Source organism: Pteropus medius, unplaced genomic scaffold, assembly GCF_902729225.1.
Source record: "Pteropus medius unplaced genomic scaffold, Ma_sr-lr_union100, whole genome shotgun sequence".
Taxonomy (NCBI): Eukaryota; Metazoa; Chordata; class Mammalia; order Chiroptera; family Pteropodidae; genus Pteropus; species Pteropus medius.
The window spans coordinates 12,545,662-12,562,827 of NW_024352784.1; the positions used below are offsets into that span (position 1 = coordinate 12,545,662).

At 34.1% G+C, this 17,166-nt stretch overlaps 1 protein-coding gene and 1 pseudogene across 2 annotated transcripts in view; both read right to left on the bottom strand.

Moving 5' to 3' along the window:
* The window catches only part of DLG2 (discs large MAGUK scaffold protein 2), a 1,673,246-nt gene that overhangs the window by 1,098,918 nt on the left and 557,162 nt on the right, over nt 1-17,166 (bottom strand). The window lies entirely within an intron of this gene.
* On the bottom strand, nt 11,279-11,397 carry LOC120590642 (uncharacterized; annotated as a pseudogene).

A 17,166-nucleotide genomic window follows, 5' to 3' on the forward strand; every position in this document is an offset into this window, starting at 1 on the left:
ACAACCACAGAAGAATTTGCTGGCTGAGCACAACTAACCCACAGAAAAATGGGAGATAATAAACTGTTGTTTTAAGTCACCAATACTTGGGATGTTTTGTTACATAGCAATAAAAAAGTTGATATATGGAAGTGGGTCCTGCTGTAACAAAAACCTGAAATATATAGCATTGGCTTTGGAACTGGGCAGCAAGCAGAAGCTAGAAAGCCCTATAGGAGATTGTTAGTGAAGTCTAGAAGAAAAATGGGCAGCATTATTATTGGAGGCTGGAGAAAGGCTATTTGTGTTATAGTGGAAAGTTGATATCATCTCTTGCACTAACATGAAAAATAGAAAATAAGTAAACTTACCTATTTGACTAAGGACATTACCAGGAAGAATACTGAAAGTGTATCTTTGTTTTGTTTTTTGTGTTTTTTAGTTTTATACTAAAAAGTACTAATAGAAATGAACAAAAGAAGGAACTGTTCAGTTTTCAAGCAAAGTCTAGAAAAGATATTACCAACCCAAGACATGCTAGGTTGAAAAAAAAAAAAGTGTTTCTCTTTCCTTGCTTGCCCACCAGACATACTCTCAAAGTAAGAAATGCCTTCAGTCCAAAAACAAATCCAGAGTCATTTTAATAAAACATGGTCTTAAGATAAAGGTTGGAGCAAAGTCATAAAAACTTGAGTTCATACCTAATAGACTCAGCTAGAAAAGAACGCTTTTCACAGACACTTAAGGATATCGTCTCATAGCATTCAGACTCTGAGCCCAAAGATGAAAGGGGCATATTTCAGAGATTTATGGTTCTGCCTCATAAAGCAAATTTACAATCTGATATACAGGAAAACAACAAAGTTTTTAAAAGAATTATATGGGCTTGACTGAAAGGAACAGAAATAGTTTGGGTTCCCAACTTCTTATAGGCAGAAAGAAGGTAAGAAAGCTTCTCAATCATTTCCATTTTTTATGGAAAGAAAAATAATGCCTAGGAAGACTGATCCAGGAGTCTAGATAATAGAGATAAGAACTGAAGGAAACTACTCCCACAGAGTAGAACTGGTATCTAATCAACATACATTTCTGCACCCAGAGCAGTGAATTGATGACATGTGCCCAGATGGATCTCAAAATTATTAGTGCTCTGTAAATGTTATATGCCTTCCAATCCCCAGCCTTTTTAATGGGAGTGTTTACTGTGGTACTATTATCCCTGTTGCACCATTTTATGTTATGTCGGGGACACATAACTTGTATCCTTGGTTTATAGTTCTTCAGATTTTGTTGAGTTTTATCTGTACCTACACCTTATTTTAATGATGAGATTCTGGACTCTAAGTCTGAGCCTGATGCTTTGATAAAATCGGATTCGAGGCTTTGGGGTTGGAGAAAAGGATATTTTGCATGTGGCAGGGATGTGGATCATTTGAGCCCACAGGGCAGACTACAGCAATCAGCCTCTAAAAATGGCCCCCAATGAAGCACAACTTCTGGCACTCATTCACTTGTGTATCTCCTCCTACAGTGATGCTGGGCTGGCCTTTAACTAATATAATGCAATAGAAGTAACAACTGTGCTAGTTCTAGGACTATACCTTAAGAGGCCGTAATAATATAGTCAACTAGTATTTTAACAAGGGAGCCGAGGATACTCAATGGAGAAAAGTTGGTCTCTTTAATAAACGTTATTGGGAAACTGGCTGTTCACATCTAAAAGAAAGAAACCTGACCCTTATCTTACATCGCTCACAAAAATTAACTCAAAATGAATTAAAGACTTAAATGTAAGCCCTGAAACCATGAGACTTCTAGAAGAAAACATAGCAAAAAAAGCTCTTTGACATGGGTTTTGGTAATGATATTTTGGAAATCATACCTGAAACACCAGCAACAAGTCAGACTACGACAAATTTAAAAGCATCTGTATAGAAAAAGAAAACATTGATGTAGTGAAAAGATAGCTATTGGAATGGGGAAAAATATTTGCAAACTGCATATCTAACAAGATGTTGTTAATATCTAAAATATATAAAGAATTCATACATCTCAATAGCAAACAAATAAAATAATAAAATAACCCAATTTAAAATGGCAAAGGACCTGAATAGACATTTTTTTTAAAGAAGATATAGGAAAGGCCAACAGGTACAAGAAAAGATGCTCAACATCACTAATCATTAGGGAAGTGCAAATCAAAACCATACTGAGCTATCACCTTACACCTGTTAGAATGGCCATCACCAAAAAGCCAAGAGATAACAATTGCTGGCAGAATGTGGAGGAAAAGGAAAACCCTTGTGCACTGTTGGGATTGTAAATTGGGACAGCCACTTTGGAAAACAATATGGAGTTTCTTCAAAAAATTAAAAATAGAATTATCATATGATTCAGCAATTCCACTTCTGAGAATATATCCCAAAGAAACTAAAACCCTAATCCAAAAGGATACCTACGTTCCCGTGTTCATAGCAGCATTACTTATAACAGCCAAGACATGGAAACAAGCTAAGTGCTCATCGATGGATGAATGGATAAAGAAGTTGTGATATACACACACACATACAAACACACACACACACACACACACACACACACGATATTATTTATACAGAACAAAAAACTAGCAAATCCTACCATTTGGGACAACATAGATCTTAAATATTATGCTAAATGAAATAAGTCAGACAGATAATGACAAATACTGTATGGTCTCATTTACCTGTGTAATCTAATTTAAAAAACAAACAAACAAACAAACAAACAAACAAACAAACAAATTCATTGAAAAATAGATCAGATCTGTGGTTACCAGAAGTGGAGGTAGGAGTAGAGGGAAGGGGAAGAAGGTGGTGAAAAGGCACAAACTTCCAGTTATAAGATAAATAAATACTAAGGCTGTAATGTATAACATAATGACTATAGTTAACACTGCTGTATGATATACAGAAAGCTGATAAGAGAGTAGACCTTAAGAGTTCTCATCACATGGAGAATTATTTTTTCTTTTCTTCTAATTGTATCTACATGAGATGATAGATGTTTACTAAACCTATTATGGTAATCATTTCAAAATATATGAAAATCAAGCCATGATGCTATACACTTTAAACTTATAGTTACATATGTCGATTATGTCTCAATAAAATTGCAAAAAAACTTTAAAAACTTCCAATTTTGTGCTTTAAGGATCCCTAAGTCACCATGGAAGGTGTCCAGTTACTTAGCTAGAGAGTGCATCTGAAGAGATCGCAAGGTAAAAAAAGTGGAAAGACGAGGTTCTGTGAGGAACCTTCTGGAGATGAAGAGAGGCCAAATTATCCAGGATCTGAACTGATCCGCCAAATAAGTCTAGCCCCAGTTCTATCTGCAACAGCATGAAACTCCAGATTAGGCCATTCAAAGAACTTCTCAGCTGAAACCAGTCAACTCACAGAGCAGTGAGAGATAATAAAATGGCTGATATTTTAAGCGACTAAGTTTTAGTGTTGTTTGCTATTTAACAATAAAAGATAAAACAGCATGTCACTCATTCATCTATGACCAATGGCTTCTCATTACATATAAAATAAAATCCAAAATCTAAAATATTACATCGAAGTCCTTACATAACACTGGCCCCTTCCGACCTAGAGAACATCATCTTTTGCTATGTTCATCTTCATGCTGTGATCCATCCAATTTGATCTTTTTGTTTTCCCTGATAAGTTGTTTTTGTTTTAGTGTGGGTGTGTGTGTTTTGTCCATCTTTGCACTTGTGGTTGCCCCAAGCTGGAACATAATTGGTTCCTCCTTATTCCCTTGGTCTTGGTTCGAATGTCACTTCCTCAGACCAATCTTTCCTGACTATGCTTTCTTCAATTATGATATATCACACTTCCCACATATAACATTTTAAAATTGTTACAATTATGTGTTTATTTACTTTGGTATTGTCTCTTTATCTTAGAAAGCTTAAGTTTCGAAAGGCTACAACTTTATCTATCTTTTTCACTGCTGTATGCCCCACTCCAGAACAATTTCTGGCATGTAGTTGGCAGCATGTTGTTGAATGAATAAATGAATAAATGTAAAGAAATGGATATTATTTATAAAATGTTTTTCTTGGCATCCAACTGCCACAAGAGATACTTTTCTTCTGCAAAATGATTACATTTCTATTTATTCAAGTTCTGCCTTGCCTTCCGATTGCAAAGCCTTTGGTGGTAAAAGTCATGCTTTTTTGGAACTGATATATTCCCAACATATAGTATAGTACTTGGCACATAGCGGGCATTCAATAAATGTTACTTTATTTATTTAACAAATTCTTATGCTAGGTGCTATTTCAAGAGCTTTATAAATATCAGTTCATTTAATCTTCATAGCAACACTAGAGAGTAGTTGCAATTTTCAACATCATATTAAATATGAGAAAACTAAAGCTCAAAGAAGTTAAGTAATCACCCAGCTCACAAAACTAGTAAACAACTGAACCAAAATTTAGATCTCAGATTCAAACACAAAAACTCCTGCTCAGAAGTACATACTATTAACCTTGTTCTAAACTTGCTTTTTAATGAATGAATGCTTTCCTTTCTCTCTACTTATTTTTTTTTCCTTTGACAGATGACAGAATTTTAAAAATATAGTCTTTAAATTCAGATATGGTTTCTAATACAAGCTGGCCCACCAGTATGACCAACTGTACATACTGTTCCAGTTTTAACGTTAGAAGTCCCACATCTCAGGAAACCCATTAGTTCTGGGCAAATCAGAATGGCTCTTCACCCTAATTGCAACGTGCTAGTATTAATACTATGTATTGGTCCTGCATGATATTAGGCACCTCTGTTATTGAGTTCTGACATGAAAGAAGATGCACTGTTCTTCCAGGTTTTGCCCTTAAAAATCTTCCATGTAACATCTTGCTGTTTTCTTCTCTGCCAATTGAGCAGTGAGAACTCTGAAAACTTGGAGAAGAAAAAGTCTAGATAACTAAATGACTAGTTGAAGCAGATCTTCCTATTTCATTTCAGCACGCCCTGTTGGACTGTGATGTGAGCAAGAAATAATTTCATTGAATACTCATAGTTAACATTGTACTTAATGGCAAAGAATAGATTTATTTTCCCTAAGATTAGTCATAAGAAAAGGATGTCTGCTCTCACCACGTCTATTCAATAATGTGCTGAATTCAGCCAGGGAAATTAGGCAAGAAAATAAAATAAAATAAAAGGCTTCCAGATTGGAAAAGAAGAAGTAAACCTATCTCTATTTGCAGATGACATATTTTATATGAAAAATCTTAAGGGATCCACAAACAATATCATATAATTAATAAGTAAGATTGGCAAGATTACAGAATACGTTAATATACAAAAATCAATTCTATTTCTATACACTAACAATGAACAATCCAAAAATGAAATTAAGAAAACAATTCCATTTACAATAGCATCAAAAATAATAAAATACTTAGGAATGAATTTAACCAAAGAAGTGCAAGATTATATGCTGAAACTATCAAAAAAAAATAAAGAAATTAAAGAAGACCTAAATAAATGGAAAGACATTCATTTTCATGGATTGGAACTCTTATTACTGTTAAGATAATAATACTCCCCAGATTGTATATAAATTCAATGCTAACCTTTTTAAAATTCCAGTTGCCTTTTTCTTTTTCTTTTTTTTTTTTTCAAAAATTGACAGGTCAATTCTAAAATTAATTTAGACATAAAAGGGACCCAGAAAGGTCAACAACCTTGAAAAAGCAGACCACAGTTGTAGGTCTCACATTTCGTGATTTCAAAACTTACTACAAAGCTTCATTAATCAAGACAGTATAGTACTGGCACAAGGAGAGACATAGAAATCATTTGAATAGGGCTGAATCTTTAGAATAGAATTCTAAGATAGAAATCAATCCTTAGACTAGGATTGAAAGTTCATAAATAAACTCTTTGGTTTACAGTCAACTGATTATCAGTAAGTTTGACAAGACAATTTAATAGAGAAAGAAAGATTTTTTTCAATAAATGATACTGGGACCAACTACATATCCAGATGCAAAGAATGGAGTTGGATATCTACCTCACACTATACACAAATATTAACTAGAAATATACCTAAATATAATAGCTATAATTATAAAACTCTTAGAAAGAGACATAGGAGTAAATCTTCATGAACTTTAAACAGGAAATGATTTCTCAGATACAACACCAAAACTCAAGCAACAAAAGAAAAAATAGCTAAACTGGACATCGTCCCAATTAAAATCTTTTGTGCTTTAAAGGATATCATCGAGAAAGTGAAAAAGAAAACCACAGAATGGAAGAAAATACTTACAAATCAAAAATCTGATATGGGATTTGTATCCAGAATGTACATAAATTAAATGAAATATATGAAACATTGATATCCTGTTTAAAAAAAGATAGTCTTTTATGTAACTATCACAGACCAATAACATATAGAACAAAAACAATATATGAATATATTGAATATCTCATTTAAACCTACCTAAACAATCGAAGAGCAGAAAAACAGGAACTTCAAACTCATATCTCTCCCTATCACATAGTGGCACATGATAAGTGATCTATATCCTAAAGGCTTACTGGTCTCTGCCAGAAACACTAAATTTTCATGGGTCTGTCTTTTCATTCAATCAACATTTGATTGCTAACTATCTTTTGAAATAGTAGATAAAAGATTAATAAAAGTCAGAGCGATTAGATGAAAAATATAAAGTTTAAAAAAATGTCTAAGGGAAAAGGTTTAAATTTAAAGAATCATAGTTGAAGCCATAAATTATTGTTTTTCCTTGCTTACTGCATAGAAAAATTGCCTTCTTAAGAGAAAACCTTTGTCTTCCAGAATTGGGGGAAGTACTGATCTCTCAAAAATTAGACTTTCTGCTTACACGGATTCTGTGAAACAGCTCTATGCCATGTAGCACAGTACTGAGTCCCTAACAGGTGTTTTACTACATGAATACACTGTGATTTGTGGATGAAAAAAAAAAAGAAAGAAATAGAAAAAAAAAAATTGGACCTTCTGGTTCCGACCAATTGGTTTCAACTGCTCACCAACCAGCCTTTCATTCTCAAAATTACCTGGTATCAATGAGATTCTTTTGAAAATATTTATTTGGAGCATTAAATAAGGCCGGTTTTCAAGTAAAAAGCTATTTAATTCTTTTAATTAAAAAATACAGAAAAATGAAAAAGATCAAGAATACCCAGTGTACCCACCAACTATAGTAAAATGTATTATTAGCATTTTGACATTTTCTCATCAAATTATTTTTAAAATTATAAATAGTTGGCTTCACCTCTCCTGAAGCAGTCTCATCATAAATATGCTATGTATCCAATTCATATATCTGAATTTATGATAAATGTGCATCCACACATATATATTATTTTTGAGTGGCTTTAAAATGTTTGCATAAATATTATAGCATATGTATTTTCATAACTTACTATTTTATTCAACATTTAAAAAATATTTGTATATTTTGATAGATATAGATCTGGTTCTTTCATTTTAACTGTGTTGTAGTATTTCATCATATCATACATTTTTATATATTCCTGTTGATGGACCTATGAGTTGTTTTCAGCTTTTCACTATTTTAAAAAATGTATTGTATATGTCTTTTTTGTGCAGATATGTGAGTTTTCCTCTGGGTTTATACCTAGATAAGAAATTTCCGAGCCATCGATTCTTTGAATTTTACTTATATATTTTACTACACATTTTAATAAAATTTAAATTATTCATTATTTCTACCTTTCCTTGAAAAATTCAAGAATCACAGAATTTTAATTATCTCTTAAATATAACCTGTCTCCCACCTTCCGTGTTTTTTTTTTTTTGGTCTAAATCTTAGTTCCACTTTTTGTTTACATCTAAAAAGTTATGTTTTATAATCAGTATCTTATAACAAATATATTTTAATGATTTTTGTTCTTGCTGTTTAATATGAACACACTTCTATATTTGTTCAAGTGCATCCCTTCAGCCAGAATCTATGGATGGTAAACATGAAACATAAGAAAATGTCTTTTTTTTTAAACTCCAAACTTTGAATGATGGCTAAGCTAGTTATATGTTTCTAAAAATGACAGTTATTTTCCCTCAGTACTTTGAAGATGTTACACCATTGACATCTACTGTAGTTGATAGAAATCCACTCTCCATCTAATTATGGTTCTGATGAGGATACTCATCCTTATCTCTCTAACGGTCTTACTCTCATAGTCTGTTGTTTCACTGTGGCACATGTGTGTATGAAATTATTTTTATTTTATAATTTTCAGTGAACTTTTGTACTCTAAAGAATGTCTTTTTAAATTCTACACATAGAAAAATGTACATAATAATAGCGTATAAGTGGGTGAATATTCAAAAACAGAACATATGCAACAAGCACCCAGAACAAGAAATGAAACACAACCTGCACCCCAAACCTCCCCTTATGCTGCCATCCAGTGACTTCACCTCAAGGGTAACTATTATACTGACTTCTTACAACATTGATTAATTGCACCTATTTTTGTCCTTTAGAAAAATGTACTTTCCTGTTTTCTTCTTTCACACAATTTGTTTGAAAACTCCATGCATATTGTGTGTGTTTGCAGGCAGTTCAGTTTTAATGTTGTATAGCACTCCATGGTATGAATATTTGACATGTAATATAATGGGCCTGGCTGTGGTCCCTTGCCACATGTATTTTTTTCAGTTACTATTAACTCATTGGAATCATGCTCCTGCCCCACTTAGAGCCCATGGTTATAGCCTCCATTGATAGCTGTATATTTCTGTTCCATTTCTGGCTCACAGAGAGATGTTTATCAGTTTTTTTGAGGCGATATGTGTGTGTGTGTGTGTGTGTGTGTGTGTGTGTGTATTTCTCCATTCAATTAGGGCTGATAAACTGCAATGAATCTCATAGGGTCAATGGAGTAAAAACCATTTTCAAAAAGATTGTTAACTAAGAATATCAAATGATATAATTTCAGACAGAATATCAATCAACCTTTATGGGCATCTGAACCTCACTCATGATTTAGTCCATGAAGGGCCAATAGGTATGAATTTACGCATTAACACCAACTTATGAATGATTGCTTTCTTCGATGCTGTATTCGGAGGAATTTTGTGATAAAAACTGGAATATTTGGAAAGAATGCCAAGAGCATGGATGTGTAAAGTACTAGAATTAGTGCTATGTGTTCGCCATCCTTGTTTCAAAGAGCAATAAATAGTCCTAATCTTCTCTGAGTCTTTATGTCTGCAAAAAATCCTTGATCAGAATCCTTCAGTATAAGTTAGTATATGTTTAAAGGAATCATTTTAAACTATGTAGAATAAAGCACCCCACATAAGTTTATTGGGAAAAAAGCAATTCCTATCTTACAGTTAAGATAAAGTAAAAATACTTAAAATAATTTAATAAGGATGGAGTACAAATAGTGTTTGGCAGATACTTTGTAGCTTTTTAATAAAGCAGTATAATTTTTAAAAATTACCAAGTCTAGAGAAAATGCCTTTCTAGAAAAAAGAGTAAGTTGTCATAGTAACCCAGCGCTAGTACCTCACATAGACCAAATTTAGCAGAACTATACTTATTATTTAATTGTACAAACTATCCACTTGTCAAAATGAATGAGGGAGTGAAATGAGATTTATTTTACACTTACTATGTGCCAGGTGCTTTATACAATTTCCTCGTTAATCCTCTTAAGAATCCAGTAAAGAAGATATTACTATCTTTAGTTTTACAAATAAGAAATTTGAGGTTCAGAGTGGCCATTTATTTGCCTTATATCACAGCATAGTTGTAGGAGCAGAGTTCTGAATATAGGACTCCTAAAAGCCTGTTTTTTTAAAGGACTTTGAATAATCCTACTTGCTTCCTCACTGAACTACACTGTCTTTCTGGAGGTTACATTGCTATTTTGAAAGGCAAGTGTGGTCCATTGACAATCAGGGCCTTTTACACCAAAAAGATAACATACAATAAAAAAAGGAAGTTTCTCTATCAACAATATTAGTCACTGGAGAATTGGCGGACTGCCCCCATTCTCCCTAGGTGACGGAAAGACTGTTGAGAGAAGCAGCTGGACAAATTCTTATTTGTCTTGTTCAAACTTGTTCCAATACCTAAAGAAGTTCTCTCAAATCAGGAATTTAAAAGTTGAATACAAATCATTAACTCCAACTTATATATCCTCTCATTTATTAAAGAAATACATATTTAGTGTCTACCATGCATCGGCGCTGTGCTAGGTCTTAGGGACTACAGAAAATTAGCCCAACAGACTAAGACTTTTCTCTGCCACACAACATTAGCGACAATCCTTAAGTTTACCAAGGGCAAACAAATTCACTGGAAACTCCCAGTCTCCTTACTTCACACAGCAAACCATTTCCCAGTTAACCTAAATCTTTGTTCAAAAACTGAAATATTTGTATTCATGAGAAATTCCAGTGTGAGCCATTTTGAAATTTGGCCACCTGTGGATTTTTAACAGACAGGGAAGTAAAGCGAGCTGGCTGAATACTAATAGAGAATTTAATCTGAGTGAGCTTTAGATGATCTCTCTCGTTTTAAGAATCAGTGAGAGAATAACTGAAATGTAGTGTGTCGGTTCTAGAGGCCTGCAATGGCATTAACAGCCACAGGGTTGGGAAATCCCATTGACCTAGTTTGCTATAGACTCAGAGCACTGGGGATTAGCCCAGTCATTGCTTATGTATTGATAGGATGAGGTGAATTAAGTTCCAGCCTAGTTCCCACATGGCATTAAGGACAGAAATGTCTTCAACAACTACCCACAGACTATGGAAAAAAAAATAAACTTCTTAATCTAACTTTTGGCATCAAATCACTGCCTTTTTTCCAATCTCTTGTTAGTTCTCAATATAAACTCTGTTATAAGTAGGTACTTGCTAGCCCAGGAACCATGAATAACTTTTTTTTTTTCCTTTTCTTTTTTCTCTTTAATCTCTCTGAGGCTCAGTTTCTTCATCTGCAAGACTGGAATATTAGTACCTCCTTCTAGTTCTTGAATTATTAAATAAGTTAACACAAGGAAAGCCTAGTACATAGCAGCAGATGCTGCCACCACTATGGATCATCCTATTCTTTCTTTTTTTTTTTTTTTTTTAAGATGAGGCAACCCTTGGTTGACCTCACAGAGTCCAAGGACCTTATCAGTTTACAATCCCTTATTTATTTATTTATTTATTCATTCATTCATTCATTTATTTATTTATTTAATTAATTTTTTAAAATTTTTTACGCCTATAGCACCTGGTCTTCGTAGGTGGTCTCCCATCCAAGTACTAACCAGGCCTAACCCTGCTTAGCTTCCAAGATCAATCGAGATTGGGCTTGTTTAGGGTGGCATGTCTGTAAACTGGATCATCCCATTCTTGGTAGCTACTAGACCCACAGATCGGCATAACATTTACCAAGGGCAACCACGTCAACTGAAAACTCCAGTCTTCTTTTTTTCACATAGAAAACCATTTTCGATGAGGTTAAATCTTTGTTCAGAAATTATATCATTTGTACTCAAGGACAATTCTAACGAGAGCCATCTTGAAATTCGGTCACATGCATAATTTAAGCAATACTGTGTCCATGTCTGACTTCTGCTGAAGCATGTCGAAATCATGTATGAAGCCTGGTATAAATCCTGCCTACCCATGAATCCTGGACTGCTCTCTGTAACCTACAGTGATCCCTGTATTGTGAAACACTACTCACTTTGAAACTTATCATATATTTTTTCTATTATCTTTTTGTACAAAATATTTCTCTCATTGAAAAGATTAAGCCCTAAAGAACAGCAGCCAAATTGTCTATTTTTAAAGCTCTTCAGTCATCTACCTAGAACAATTCCTTGAATTTCCACAGTTCGACAGACCTTAGTTGATGGACTAAGAGGGCTAGCTAAGCCTTTAAAACAACTAGAGAGGATTATTCATAAGGTCTGAGCTTCACCCAGCCAATTGTATTTCTTCCCCATTTTAACTGCTACTGATGTAAACAAAGAATTTGTTCATGAAATATGAGTCTCTCACTTGAACTTAACATCTGTTATTATACAGGCCGGTACCTGTCACTCCTCATTAATAAGACTTCTATTTTCCACATATAAAGATTTGGGTATCCATCCTGTGCTTGCTTTCTTGATATTAAACCTGCCTCCTCTGCCTGCCTGTCCTCTTTCCTTCCAAAAATATTTACCGAGTGCCTACTAGATGCCAGCTACCTTGTCAGATATACAAGATACAATGATAAACATGACAGCATGGGTTCTGTTTTCACAAAGTTACAACGCATCTGGGACAAAATTAGTAGCAACCATGGCACTTGGAACAATCTCAGAACGTGACTACGAATAAAATTGTCTTTAAAGAAACTTATGCTCCCTGCCCTATTTTTAGCATACTAAGTTGGAAACAGCAACACACTCACACTCTTGACTACTTTCCAGAGATCACTGGCATTTGCCCATCCTGCTTCATAAAATGATTCACATGGTAACTGTAGCTATTGAATGCAGTTCCTCACTGTTTATTGACAGAGGTGTTATTTTAATGTAAATAATGCCTTAACGTAAATTACAGTATAAAAAAATTAAATGCCTTATTCCTTACTTATATAATAGACAGGCTTGATATAATGAGCTGGATAGTTAGTAAAATATCTGAGGAAGAGGATGTAATTTTCCCCCTATCTCCCAATGCATCGTGGTATTCGAAACTCATCAATATTTCCAGAAGCAAACAATTCCCTTGTTTGGATCATCAAAACAAGAAACATCTTCTTACATAATTAAAACATGTAGCTCTTCCAAGGCAGCCACTCTGTGCTAGCTAAGAAAGGCACAATCCATACTGAAGAAGAATTATGCATGAGTTAGGGACGAGAGTTACACTTGGGTAAAATCCTCAATTACTGTAGCTTCATTAATGCATTTTTGGTGTCTTATTGCTGAGTGACTGTTCTGAATAAATTGTGCTCTCATGCATGCACTCAAAGAAATGACAAAATTCTGAATGAATAAGCAGTCAGTACCCAGGAGAGATTCTTTAGGCCATAGTTATTCAGAATTTCCTGTATTTGTCATAATGGAAGAAAGAAAAACATGAAAATTTCACAGAACCTTAGAATCTCAGGTTAGAACAGAGCCTCGTGGTCATCAGGTCACCTCTTCCCAGATCCTCCCCCATCCAATGTATAAATTCTCTCTACATATAAATAATCTCCATGAAATGGTCACAGGGGATTGCATAAACAATTCCGATCACATGGACCTTACTTACCATCTCCCGACATATTCCTTTTCATTAATCATTTTAAAACTCTTTATTTGTGCTTAGCTAAAATCTGTCTTCCCATCGCCCTTCTTTCCCTCTCTAGGGCTGAACAAAGTCATTTTATTCCTTCTCCAAAATAATAGTCTTCTCAATATTTAAAGGGCTGTCACATATTTCTTCCTGTGAAATATGTATAACAATGTCAAGGAGAATGAGGGCTGCAAAAAGGTCATGGCACTCTTACATCAGGGAAGCATGACAGTCGGGTTATGTTAGCATGGAAGAGACAGATATATGAGGAGACCACGTGGAGAACCCTTCAACCAGAAGCTTCACTAACTTTCTTCCTACTGATGTACCCTAAACTTTGTTTCTCAGCAGACAGCCCTGCCACCTCTCAGGTTCCTCAAGCTATCTTGCCTCCTTTCTTGCCTCCTTTCACATGCAATTCATCAGCTATGTCCTAAATATACCTTGAATATATTCACTTAATTTCGTTTTTACTGCTACTATCCTAGCCTAGGCTATTATTCTCCTTTATCTAAGCTTATCCTTTCTCGAGACTAGTCACTCCACTTCCATGCTTGCCTGACTCTACTCTAAATTGCAAATTAGGGCACATTATATCCCTGCTTTAAACCCCTCCAAAGGTTTCCCACTGAATTCAGGATGGAGACCAATGTCCCTAACATAGCCTTCAAGGTTCTGCTTCTTCCAGCTCCTGCCTCCTCTCAGCCTCCTTCTGCCCTTCTCCTCACTGCCTTCCTGCTGTTCTTCCTAGATAAGGAAGAGGAAGTGAAAATTAATCTGAGAAAGAAAGTCATAGAGAAAATAGGGGAAACAAAATATGTGATGTCACAAGTCAAGAGAAGAATCTCTTTAAGGAAAGAGTGCCAAGAAATTCAAATACTACAAGAAGGTCAAAGTAAAAGGAGATGTGACATCTGTGAAGCCACTGATAACTTTTTATAAAAACAAGTTTCTAGGCAAAAACAGATTACAGTAAAGTATAAATTGGGGGTAAGAGAGCAGAGTGAGGAAGGTAGGAAGAAGCTAGAAAAAGCAAAATCAAAACAGAATTATTTTTTTTAAATAGGAAAATCCTATTAGAAAAGGAGAAGTTAAAGAAATAAGGAGTAAATTGATTAAACCTGGTTTCTGAATATGTAAGAAAGTGAGATCAAGGCAACAGAAAATTATGCAAAATATCTAGCACAGAGTTGCTTTGCAGTGAGTCTTCGAGGAGCAATTTAAATATAAGAAGCAGTATTGATATTTTCCTTATGAGAAGGAAAACTAGTAAATTTTAAAGGTAGAGGAGGAATCTGTGAAGAAAGAAAAGAATTCTTATCACATGTCCAAATATATACTGTCATATAGACTTAAGGAAGTTACCTGTGAAATGTAAGCAAAGTTTAAACTCTTTTATTAAGTGTACTTTTCACTCTAAATCGGATGCATTTATTCTTGTCTTCAGACTTTAACCAGTCTCCTTTTATAAAAATTATGCCTGCTTTTCTGTGTTTCCTCATCAACCCCAGAATGATAGTTCTTAGCATCTCAATATGAATTAATCCTGCTTCAAGATGGAGACAGTTCTTTCACATTTCATTTTGTCTTAAAGGAAGAACCAAGACCTTTGCTCCACTGTAGGAAACTGTAGTTCAATGATATCTCATTATTTCAAACCTAAGTTTGCAGCAGTAAAATACGCTGTTATTTACTCAATGTTTGAAGTCACTAACTTAGAGAAATTTAAAAAATATATATGTATATCCCTGAGGGCCAAGTTTAGAAACAGCAGTGAGGTTACGGTTGCCCAGAAAAAAAAGGATCGTTACTATTTGCAAATAGAAGAGCACAAGTAAGCTTCTAACAGGACTTCTGATCTGAAATTGATTAGGGGACTTAAAAGATGATTGACTTTATATTCCTTTAAAACAAATGCTCTGAATATTTTTGTCAACGATTTGGTTAAAATAAGACAGTGTGGACCTTATTAGAAAGTTCATCTTATTGAAAAGAGATGAATTAAGAAAGTTCCCAATTGTCTCAAGATATCTTGTTTCTACTAAATAGTAATTTCCAAGAAAGTAATAAATGTCTTTTCTTTTTAGAATCCAAACTTCTAGTACATGGAAGAATATTTTGTGAATTAGTTCATGAATGAGACAAAGGCCTTAAATTTAGAGAACTAGTCAGTTTGTTGTTGTTTATAAAAAATACATTCCATACATTTTAAAACTAACTTTGTGTGAAGTGATTGAAAGAGAAGAGGAGGCAAATAACCTAGTTCTGAATTATATCTCAGGCACTTACTATTTAGCTATATGACCTTGAGCAAGACATTTAGTCTTTTTGTGTCTAGTTTTCACATCTGTGAAATGAGTTAACACAACATACTTTACAGAATTGAAAGGATTAAAGTACCACATATAAAATACCTAGTACAGTTCTTGTAATATAGTAGACATAAATTTGTTACGTTCTACTTTTCTTGGAAAAAAAGATAAAATATAATACCTGCTCTCAAAATAAATCCAAAATAAGAATATATATATATATATGTACATATATATATATACACACATATATACATTATATATATAACAGTACTACTGATATGAATATCAAAATATATTAAAATCAATGCTTTAAAGTACAAGTATTGTTAGAAGATCAAAGGAAAATGCTAGATTACAATTTGTGGAAGTAACAAGTGGTAAACACAATAGAATATGAAGATGTAATATAAAGCAACTATATTTCTTTTTTCTCTCTCCTTTCATTCTACAAGTTTCTTCTATAAAATGTGACACTGTAGCAAAATGCCTCTGATTTCTTCATCTTTCTCAGCACTATATAATTCAACATCCATTGCTAATGACAACAGTTAGGAACCAGCACAGTCATTGAAATGTAGAGGTAAGATTAAAAAAAAAAATCAACTGGCTTACTTTCTTCTTAAAAAAAGTGAAAATTGCTTTTCATGATTTAAAATTTGAGTCAAAAGTCATCTCCTCTGTGCAGCCTCCCCAACTTCTCAGAGTTATCTGTGCGCTTTTTGGACTTACTGTCCCTCGCATCACCATCACAACAGCTATACATGTAATCTCAACACTCTGGCAGCAATTTAGTGACAGAAATTGATTGGATTAATTTAGGCATCCCCAGGGTTTAACACAATTTTTCACACACAACCAAATTTCAATAAACATCTGTTGAGCGAGGAAATAAATGAATGTCAACCTTCTTAGAAATCCTTTTATATTGATAGTCTTGACTCATGGGTTAGCACTAAACAATATGCCTTCCTGCTTTCTTAATTGGTTCATATTTGTTAATCATAATCCTACATTAATATTGTAAGCTGCTTCAGGTGTGGCCCACAATCTATACTCCTTTGTTTCTGTCATCATCCCAGCTTCGTAAGTAGGGCCCAGCACAATAGCACAAAAAGCTCATTAGTACTTACTGATTGACTTACGCTTAGCAAGTAACTTCCTGACAGTTGAAACAAGAGCTTCATTTGTAGGTAAAATGTATTTTATGTGTGTGGACTAAGATTTTCTATTGTTTAAAATAAAAATCAATTTTAATGGTACTTTCTTTCATTCACATCATTAATCACATTCCCCTCCACCTCCTGTCAGAAAGCTATCTCATGTGTGTACTGTACTTCCAGGTTGACTGGTAAAAAAATTCAACTGATGAATCATCTAATGGTGTCTGCAAAAGAATCATAAAGGAGACCTGTGTTAGAAGTAGCAACAGACCAAACTCTGCCCTCTTTTCATTTTCCAGACCACTAGCAGCTTGGCACAATAGCAAATATCCCAGAATATTGTGTTTTAGTAT